This window comes from Balaenoptera ricei, chromosome 8 (assembly GCF_028023285.1).
Source record: "Balaenoptera ricei isolate mBalRic1 chromosome 8, mBalRic1.hap2, whole genome shotgun sequence".
In the NCBI taxonomy this organism is placed as follows: domain Eukaryota; kingdom Metazoa; phylum Chordata; class Mammalia; order Artiodactyla; family Balaenopteridae; genus Balaenoptera; species Balaenoptera ricei.
In genome coordinates, this window is record NC_082646.1 from 69,135,038 (window position 1) to 69,145,736 (window position 10,699).

Consider the following 10,699-nt stretch of genomic DNA (forward strand, 5'->3'; position numbering starts at 1 on the left):
CCCAAGGGAAGGGGAACACAATCTGGGGGAAACAGCCATAATGGCAGGTGCCTTGCAGGTTTCAGGTTATGAGCATGAGATCAGAGAGAATGGTGGAACAGTCTAGGTTCTATGAACTCTTAGAACTAACAAGAGCTCCCTTCCAAGACAAAGGTCAACACTGAGTAGAAATTACTGGGAGTAGAATCTAATGTATCTAGGACAAAGCATTAAGGGAAAAGGAAAGAAAAGTTCCTGATAAAGCTGGGGGACTGTGACTGAGCCAACAGGTTTTAGAATATATAAGGCCACATATTTGAACACTTGGAAATAACAACAGCATAGTGAACTCGAGAGCTATGAAGCTAGGAAAATGATCCTGGCCCACCCTCCCCTCCAAAGTGAATAGGAGAACTCATGCCCTTTAAGCATGAACAACAAAAAAGGATTGTGTTTGAATCCCACACAAAGTTATTTTAAGATAAAAAGAGAATAGTGAGCAGAATAATGTCCCCACAGACAATAAAGTATGCCAGAAATAAAGACTAAAAATGCAGAAAAGAAAACAAAGACAACCCCAGGCACAGCTGGCTGCCCTGGTGAATTCTATCCAAACATTTAAAAGAAATAATGCCAATCTTACAAAATGCTTTTAGAAAAATAGAGGAGGAAAGAACTCTTCCAAAGTAATTTTATGAGATCAGAATAATTTTGGTACCAAAACCTTAGGAAGACACTAGACATTACAGATCAATATCTCCCATGAATATAGATATAAAACCCTTGAAAATATTGCAACTAAGATTCAACAATATGTAAGAAGGATAAAACTTCATGACCAGCTAGTGTTTACCTCAGGAATGCAAGGTTGGCTTAACTTTTAAAAAGCAATCAGTGTAACAGAAAAAAAAAATCATATGATCATTTTAGTAAATGCAGAAAAATCTTTTCACAAAATTCAATACATATTCATGACTAAAGGAAAAAAAGACACCTCTCAGCAAACTAGGAATAGAAGAGGAATTCCTCAGCCTTTGTGTAAGTATGGGTCCTCTGAGAAGCAGACACCAAGATAGGATTAGACATGCAAAAGATTTATTAGAGGAAATGAGGAGGCCTGGAAGAGGATGAGAGACTTGTCAGATCATGATATGAATCCAAGCTCAGGTGAAGGAGGAAGGAAGAAGGCAGATGGTGCAGAAGTATCTGAAACTCCAGTGCAGTTTTGAGAGAGTTGGGTAAAGCCATCCTGGAGTCCTCAAGCCAATGTCTCCCACCAGAGGAACCCCACATCTCCTAGGCATTGGCTGGGAGAAGGCTTTGGGAAGTGTGGCATCTGCACAAAGCTATGGGTTTCAGAATGCAGCTGCTGGGGCTGTCAGTCTTTAAGCTTCCCACACTTGGAAATTTGAAAGATATACTTTCATAACCACTGAGGATGTTATAGGATATCTATGAAAAATCTAAAATTAACCACACACTTATTGGCAAAACATGGAACACTTTTCCTCTAAGATCAGGAATAAGTCAAAGATGTCTACTATAATAAGGGAATTTAACAAGATTTCAGGATACATGGTCGATATACAAAAAGTAATTGCATTTCTATATACTAATCACAAACGACTGAAAAAACATTTAAATATCACTTACAATAGCAACAAAAAAACCAGAAAATTTTAGGGGTAAGTTTAATAAAATATATGCAAGCCCTCTACACTGAAACCTCTAAGATATCTCTAGGAAATTAAAGAAGACTAAGATATATGGAGAGATAGAACATGTTCTTGGATTGGAAAACTCAATATTGTGAAGATGTCAATTGTTTCAAAATTGATATATAGATCCAATACAATCTTGTTATGAGCTGAATTGTGTCCCACCCAAAATTCATATGTCGAAGCCCTAACCATCAGTACCTCAGAAGGTGACTGTATCTGGAGATGGGGCCGTTTAAGAGGTGATTAGGTAAGAATAAAGTCCTTAGAGTGAGCCCTAATCTAATCTGACTGGTGTCCTTATACAAAGAGGAAATTTGGACACACAAAGAGACACCAGGGATACTCATGCACAGAGGAAAGACCATATGAAGACACAGCGTGAAGGCGGCCATCTGCAAGCCAAGGAGAGAGTAAACCTGCTGACTCTCTGATCTTGGATCTCCAGCCTTCAGAAGTGTGAGAATATAAATTTCTGTAGTTTAAGCCACCCAGTCTGTGGTATTTTATTATGGCAGCCCTATCAAGCTAACACAACCCACCCCCCAAAAAATCTCAGAAAGCTTTTTTATAGAAATTGACAAACTGATTCTAAGATTTAAATGGAAATGCAAATGATATGGAATAACCACAACAGTCTTGTTAACTTTTTTTTTTTTAAAGTCATAGGACTGGGACTTCCCTGGTGGCACAGTGATTAAGAATCCGCCTGCCAATGCAGGGGACATGGGTTCGACCCCCGGTCCAGGAAGATCCCACATGCCACGGAGCAACTAAGCCCATGCACCGCAACTACTAAGCTTGAACTCTAGACCCCGAGAGCCACAACTACTGAGCTCATGTGCCACAACTACTGAAGCCCGCGTGCCTAGAGCCCATGCTTCACAACAAGAGAAGCCACTGCAATGAGAAGCCGGGGTACCACAATGAAGAGTAGCCCCAACTCGCTGCAACTAGAGAAAGCCCACACGCAGCAATGAAGACCCAGCGCAGCCAAAAATAAATAAATAAATAAAATTATTAAATAAATAAATAAAGTCATAGGACTTTCATTGCCTGGTTTCAAAACTTACTTTAAAGTTAAAGTAATCAAGGTGGTATAGTACTGGTGTAAGGATAAACAAACAGTTCAGTGGAGCAGACTAGAGAAAATGGAAATAGACCCATGCATGTATAGACAACTGATCTTCAAAAAAGATGCTAAGGCAGTCCAATGGGGAAAGAAAAGCCCTTCCAAGGAATAAAACAACTGGATATGCATGCTGAAAAAGCAAAAACAAACACCTCCACCATATACAACAATTAATTCAAGATAGAAAATAGACTTAAATGTAAATACTGAAACAACAAAACTAGAAGAATACATAGGAGAATATTCTTACGAACTTGGGGTAGGGGAAAATTTTTCTAGAGAGGACACAAAATGCATTATATATAAAAGAAAAAATAAATTGGGCTTCACCAAAATTAATAACATCTGCTCATCAAAAAATAGAATTAAGGAAAAGGTAAGTCACAGACTAAGAGAAAATATTTGTAAAACATATATCTGACAAAGAAATTGTATCCAAATATATAAAGAACTCTTATAAATCAATAATAAAAAGACCAAAAACTCAATAAAAAGGGCAAATGCTTCAAAAGCACTTCACAAAAGAAGATATATAAATGGCTAATGAGCACCATGAAAAGATGCTCAACATTAGTGATCAAAGAAATTAAAAACAAAACCATAATGAGATATCACTCCACACCCACTAGAATGGCTAAAATTTAAAAGACCAATAATACTAGTCGTTGGTGAGGATTTAGAGCAACTGGAACATTCATATGTTGGTGGATTGTTAATGGTACAACACTTTGGAAAAATAATTGCCTGCTTCCTTTCTAAAAAAAAATTTTTTTTTAGCTTCCTCATATTTTTCCTTGCAGTATAATTGACATATAACATTATATTAGTTTCTAGTGTACAACATAAAGACTTGGTATTTGTGTATATTGCTAAATGATCACCACAATAAATCTAGTTAACATATGTCACCATAGTTACAAATCTTTTTTTCTTGTGATGAGAACTTTCAAGATGTACTCTGTTAGCAACTTTCAAGTAAACAATACAGTATTATTAACTATGGTCACTATGCTGCATATTACATTCCCAGGACTTAGTTATTTTATAACTGGAAGTTTGTACTTTTCGCCCAACCCAAACCCTTCCCCCCACCAATCTGTTCTCTGTATCTCTGAGTTCAGTTTTTTGTTTTGTTTTGTTTTTAGACTCCACATATATGTGAGATCATACAGAATTTGTCTTTCTCTGACTTATTTCACTTAGCATAATGCCCTCAAGGTCCATTCATGTTGTCACAAATGGCAAGATTTCCTTCTTTTTATGGATAAATAATATTTCATTGTATATATATATAGATATACATATTACATTTTCTTTATCCATTCATTCATTGGTGGACACTTAGGTTGCTTCCATGTCTTGGCTATTGTAAATAATGCTGTAATGAACATGGGGGTGCAGATATCTTTTTGAGTTAATGTTTTCATTTCCTTAGGATAAATAGCCAGAAGCGGAATAACCTGTTTTTTATACGGTCTAGCATACACCTACCTTATGAGCCAACTATTCTACTTCTAGGTATTCAGCCAAGAAAAATGAAACCATGTGTCCACAAAAAGACTTGTGCAAAAATATTTACAGCAGCTTTTCTTTATAGCCCAAACTGGAACAAACCAAAATCATCAACACACAGATGCATGAACTGTGCTATAAAAAATGTGGAATGCTACTTAGAAATTTTTTTAAAACATATTACTGATACACTCAAGAATGTATGTCTCAAAAATATATTAAGTATAACAAGTCAGACACAAAATAGTACATACTGTATGATCCCATGTAAGATGTTTGAGAACTTGCAAAACTAAACTATAGTGATAAATATTAGAAAATTGTTGGAGCTTCCCTGGTGGTCCAGTGGCTAAGACTCCATGCTCCCAATTCAGGGGGCCTGGGTTTGACCCCTGGTCAGGGAACTAGATCCCACACGCCGCAACTAAGTGTTGGCATGCTGCAACTAAAAGATCCCGCATGCCTCAATGAAGATCCCGCACACGGCAACAAAGATCCCACGTGCCACAACTAAGACCCATTGCAGCCAAATAAAAATAAATAAATATAATTTTAAAAAAGAATATTTTTATCTCTGGGGTGGCATAGAAAGTTGTCCGGAAAGGAGAAAGAAGAAACTTTCTAGTGTGATGGCATTGTTTTCTATCTTGTTTGGTGTTTTGTTGTCTTGGTGTATAAATTGGTCAGAATCATCAAATTGTACCCATAATACATTTTACAGTAAGTAAATTATATCCCAAAACAGATGTGAGTTACTAATTCGAAAAGGTACATGCACCCCAATGTTCACTGCAGCACGATTTACAATAGCCAAGACATGGAAACCACCTAAATGTCCATTGACAGATGAATGGATAAAGAAAATGTGGTACATATATACAATGGAATATTACTCAGCCATAAAAAAATGAAATAGCGTCATTTGCAGCAACATGGATGGACCTAGAGATTATCATACTAAGTGAAGTAAGTCACAAAGAGAAAGACAAATACCATATGATATCACTTATATGTGGAACTGAAAATATGATACAAATGAACTTACAAAACAGAAACAGACTGACAGACATAGAGAACACACTTTTGGTTGCGAAGGAGGGGGTGTTGGGGGGATGGACTGGGAGTTTGGGGTTAGTAGATGCAAACTATTACATTTAGAATGGATAAACAACAAGGTCCTATGGTATAGCACAGGGAACTATATTTAAAATCTTGTAATTAACCATAATGGAAAAGAAATAAAAGATACGAGTTAGAAACAGAAAAACATAGAACAAATAAATACATCCAAAAGTTAATTATTTGAAAAAAGAGCGTAATAAAAGAACCCATTAGCTAATATAATTGTGGGAAGAAAGGCAGGGGTGGGGGGTGTACCATATACATAAAATTAGAAATGACAAGGAGGAAATAACCATCAAAACTGCACACTTTTTAAAAAAATGATAAGAATCTACTTTATGTAATTCTTTGCAAATAAATTTGGAAAAGTAGATGAAGCGGATAATTTTCTAGACAAACACAACTTGTCAAAAGCAACCCCAGTGGAGACAGAAAGCCTAAACATATAAAATACCACAGAAGAAATAGAGGAAGTATGAAAGGAGCTTTGCCACAAAAATGTACCCAGTCCAGATTGTTTCTCAGGGAAATTCTATTTCTAAGTTATTTTATGAAGTGAGTACAACTTCAATCTCGATCTGAAAAGATTGCATCAACAAAAGGAAACTATAGACCAATATCACTTCTAAATATCAATAAATATATTAAATAATTAACAAACAGATTCCAACAGCACATCAAAATATTCGTCATGACCAAGTAGAGTGGATTCAATACTCTAAAATCCATTTGTATTATCCATCATATTACAAGAGCTAAGAATTATATAAGTACGCATCTAGAAAACCCAAAGGAACCCATAGAAAATGACTACAAACAAAAAAATTTAGTGAAATAGGTTATAAAATCAATCTACAAAAATCAAGTTTTCATATATATAAACAAAAATCAGTTTACATTAAAAAAGAAAACCCTCTCTGTGAAAGCCAAATAAAATTAAATGTGACGGCATAAATTTAACAAGAAATGCCCAAAACCTCTATGAAGAAAAACTATAAAACAATTCAAAAATACACAAAAATAACCTTGCATGAATAGAAAGATATACCATATTCTTGGATAAGAAGACTCAATATCAAAGATTTCAGGTCTCCCTAAGCTAATTCATAAAATTTAATTTAATATAACTCATAAATTTAATATAATCCAATAAAAATATGACTAAATTTCTTTCTGGAGCTAGATAAGTTTATTATAAAATTCATTTGGAAGAACAGATAAGCAAGAATAGCCAAGAGGGGAAAATCCTGAAAAATTTTTTTTAAAAAACAGCTGGAAAAAAAAGAGAGAAGTAAGAAAGGGATAGCCTCATCAGACTTTAAAACATATTATAATGTTGCTAACTGAAAGAGTGTGGTGGTGTTACATGCATAGACCAATAAAACAAAATAGAAAATCCAGAAATAGATCTAATTGTATTTGGAAATTTAGTATACCGTGAAGGCAGAATCTCAAATTAGTGGGGGAAATGATGTTCTTTTTAATCAAAGGTATGGGCTAACTGAATAGCCACGTGTAAAAAGATAAAATTGTATTCATTCCCCACATGGTATACCAAGATAAATTCCAAGCGGATGAGAAAGTTAAACGTATTAAATGAATCCATACAAGTATAGAAAAAACAAGTCTGAATTATTCTACAATCCAGGTGTGAGGGGGAACTTTCCTACCTCTGACTCAATATCTAGGAGCCATAAAGGAAAAGATTAATGAATTTTATTACATGAAAATAAGAAAAAAAAATTGCTTACTTACATAGTAAGAAAACACCATAAGGAAAGGAAAGAGACAAATAACAAACTGGGGGAAATTTTTCAACTTTTATCATAGATAAAGAGTTAATATTTCCAATATATAAAGAATTTTAAAAAGAATGAGAGACCAATAATCCTATAGAGAGAAAAAAAAAGACTGGAGATATGCACAGACAAATCACAGAAAACTAAATACAAATGCCTCCTATTTATATGAAAAGATCTTGATTGTGCACATAATAAAAGGCAAGCTTAAAGTATACTAATATACCATTTTTCACCTATCAGAGTGGCAAAAATCCAAAAGATTGATAAATTCTCTTTTGTTCCAGCTTTGAGAAAATAGGCACTCCCATCATTGCTGAAAGGAATGAAAAAAGGTACAAACACTATGAAGGGGAATTAGTAATATCTAGCAAAATAACACAGGCACTCTGACCCAGGAAGCCTATTTGTAGGAATCTCTCCAAAAGAAACACTGACAGAAACACAAAAACATGACCACATTTTTTTTGTAACAGCAAAAACCCAAATGTCCATCAATAGGGGCCTAGTTGAATAAACTATAACACATTCAGATAGTGAAGTACCACGCAACTATAGAAAGGAATGTGGAATATCTATACATTGTTATGCCATGATCTCCAGAATGTAATGCTAAGTGGGGGAAAAAGAAAAAGGTGGACTAAAGTGTATATAATAAGCTACCATCTATCTAAGAGAGTATATATGTATTCATGTGTGGTTTTGCTTATGTAAACAATTATGGAAGGATAAACCATAAAGTAAATAAAATTGTTGTCTAAAGGGAAAGGAGAAAAAAGAGAGGTGAGTTTGGGATAGAAGCTGGACTTCTCTGAATAATACCTTGTTTTTTAGATTCAACTTTAGAACCATGAAAATGTTAAATCAGAATGAAAAAGGCAATTCCTAAAATCAAGGGCAAAATAAAATAAAGGACCCTAGTTGCACATTGAGTTGATAGCTTAATCATGCAGAGGTGTGTTATTTTAAATGGTTTGAAAATACAGTAATTCAACTATATGTCTCTAGTAGGATATACCTAAGAACTGCAATAATAATAATATTTTCTCTAACCATATATTTGATATTGTTTGATATAATAATATTTTCACTAATCATATATTTGATATTGATTTTATATGAATCTATGTGTGTGTTAAAAATGGGGTAAAGCAAATAAGCAATAATGCTGTTGTCATTAAGAATCAAGATTCTTAGCATAAAAGGAAAAGATTCAAAATAAAATCACAGAAGTTAAGCAAAGCCCTGTAATCCTAAAGTTTAATTGAAAATATCAGTATAAACTTACAGCATATTTTCTCTTTAAGAAATATTTTCATTTCCAAGGTTGGACATCTTTTCTTCCCAAAAAGCAAGGAATCTGTCAACGGCAACTGAAGTCATGGTTGTGTCAGAACTTAGGAAGCAACTCGGGAAAGAAGATCCTACTCACTGACCAGAAACGGCAAAACCTTAGCATCCAAGAAAACAATAACTGCAATGGTTGAAACACATGGAGTATGTTTAAATTCATGAGCCCCTATAAAACGAAAAGCCTCATTGGTCAGCACTGGAGGATATAAGGAAACCAACCCACTAATTCTGAACACTGGTAAGTGTAGGGGAAGAATCAATCATTTAACCTGTTTTTTCCTGATTAAACTATATCATAAGTTAACCACATAGTTGATAAGGAAACAGTTCTTTATAGAAATAGCTCACGTAATAAATGAGGAAAAATGATAGAGTTAGAATGCCACCATTTCGCAAACCCCCAAATGAAATCATGGTTCTGGGTAATGATTACCAATGGCTGTTATAACACAAAGGAGACAACCAGACATTAAGTGCTGGCTGGTGGAAGCACACAACAATGTAGCCTTGAAAATAAACAAATAAATCTGAATCAGACCAAGTCAGTAGATCTAGCTGCCATTTTATAGGAAATATAAGGGACACAGGAGCAAGGTAGGTGACACCACAGTGGTGCAGTCCTGTCTGGAAAGTAGAAAATGACCTAGTCTCTTCAATCAACTAATTGCAAGGGAATGAAGAGAGGGCAGGGAAATCTATAAATCAAAGAGACCAAAAGAAATATCAACCACTTGCAATGTGTGAATCTTATTTAGATCCTAATTCAACTGGAAAAAAAATAGGAGACAATTGTGGAAATTTGAGCACTAACTGGATATTTGATGATACTAAGAATTTTCTAATTTTTTCCTTGTAATAATGATATTAAGATTGTTCTTTTTAAAACTTCTTATCTTTTAGAAAGACATACATAAATATTTACAGGTGAAATGAAATGATTTGGGGGATGTGTTTTAAGTACTCTGGCAGAGAGAGTATAAATGAAACTAAAGTGGCCACGAGTTTATTTTGTGACTGGGTGATAGGTACCCAAGGGTTCCTTGTAGTATTATGTCCAATTTTGTAAATTTTTGAATTTCTAATAAAGACTTTTTAATGCAAGAAGTTCATAGAGTGGGTAATCATTATATCTCAGTGAAGGTAGGTCATTTGAAAGGAGAGAACAGAGTAGGAAAATCCATTAACTGCACGTAACTCATCCAAAATGTATCTCTTTTTCTTTTTTCTTTTTTTTTTTTTTGTCATTTTAGGCAGCCTCACTTTTGCTGGGACTGGATTACCTGTGAAACAAATGCTCCACTCAAAGTGTGGCATGCCAACAAAACTCTCCATCTGGAGAGGCTGCCAAGCCTTAACACAGGACACTGGCAGCCCAGGCCTCCTTCCCAGGCTAAAACAGCCTTTCTTAAAAGCTGGTCTAAGGCATTCTGCCAACCCACAATCAGGTGGTGGGTACCCTGCTGGCATGTCCAATAACATACCTCAGATACTCAGGTAGCTCAGTCACCTCTTCTGCAAAGAATTCCCCTCTGACCTGCCTTGTCTGTGGCGATCTCTCCTCCTCTAGGTTTTAATAGTTACTTTTTCACCAGAAATTCCCTGCCTGTACTGCCTACACTGCCTCTGTTTCTTCAGGCTTGTTTCTTTCAAATCACACACACACACACACACACACACACACACACACACACACGGTAGTGTCTTATAAGAATAGGCACCAGTGCTCACTTAGCAGCACATAGACTAAAATTGGAACAATACAGACAGGATTAGCATGACCCCTGTGCAAAGATGACATGCAAATTTGTGAAGCATTCCATATTTTTTAATGTTTTAAAAGAACAGGCACCACATACATATCACCTGCTGTGTCAGGCACTGCTCAGCCCTTTTGCACTCAAACCTCACAATGACCCTGAGTGGAGATGTTATTATCCCATTTTATAGATGAGGAAATGGAGACAGAAACTGTAAGTAACTTAACCAAAGCCACACAGTTTGTAAATGGCAGAGCTGGGACTTAAATCCAGGTCTATCTGCTTGCAAATCATGTTTATTTAACCACTGTGTTGAATTGCCTTCTT

The 10,699-nt window shown here is 35.3% G+C and overlaps 1 non-coding gene across 1 annotated transcript; it reads left to right on the plus strand.

The window, feature by feature from the left end:
- The first annotated feature begins 10,335 nt into the window (after positions 1–10,335).
- Positions 10,336–10,441, plus strand: LOC132371189 (U6 spliceosomal RNA). Its single transcript, XR_009504810.1, has one exon. It is a non-coding gene; the product is annotated as a U6 spliceosomal RNA (small nuclear RNA).
- Positions 10,442–10,699: the final 258 nt, after the last annotated feature.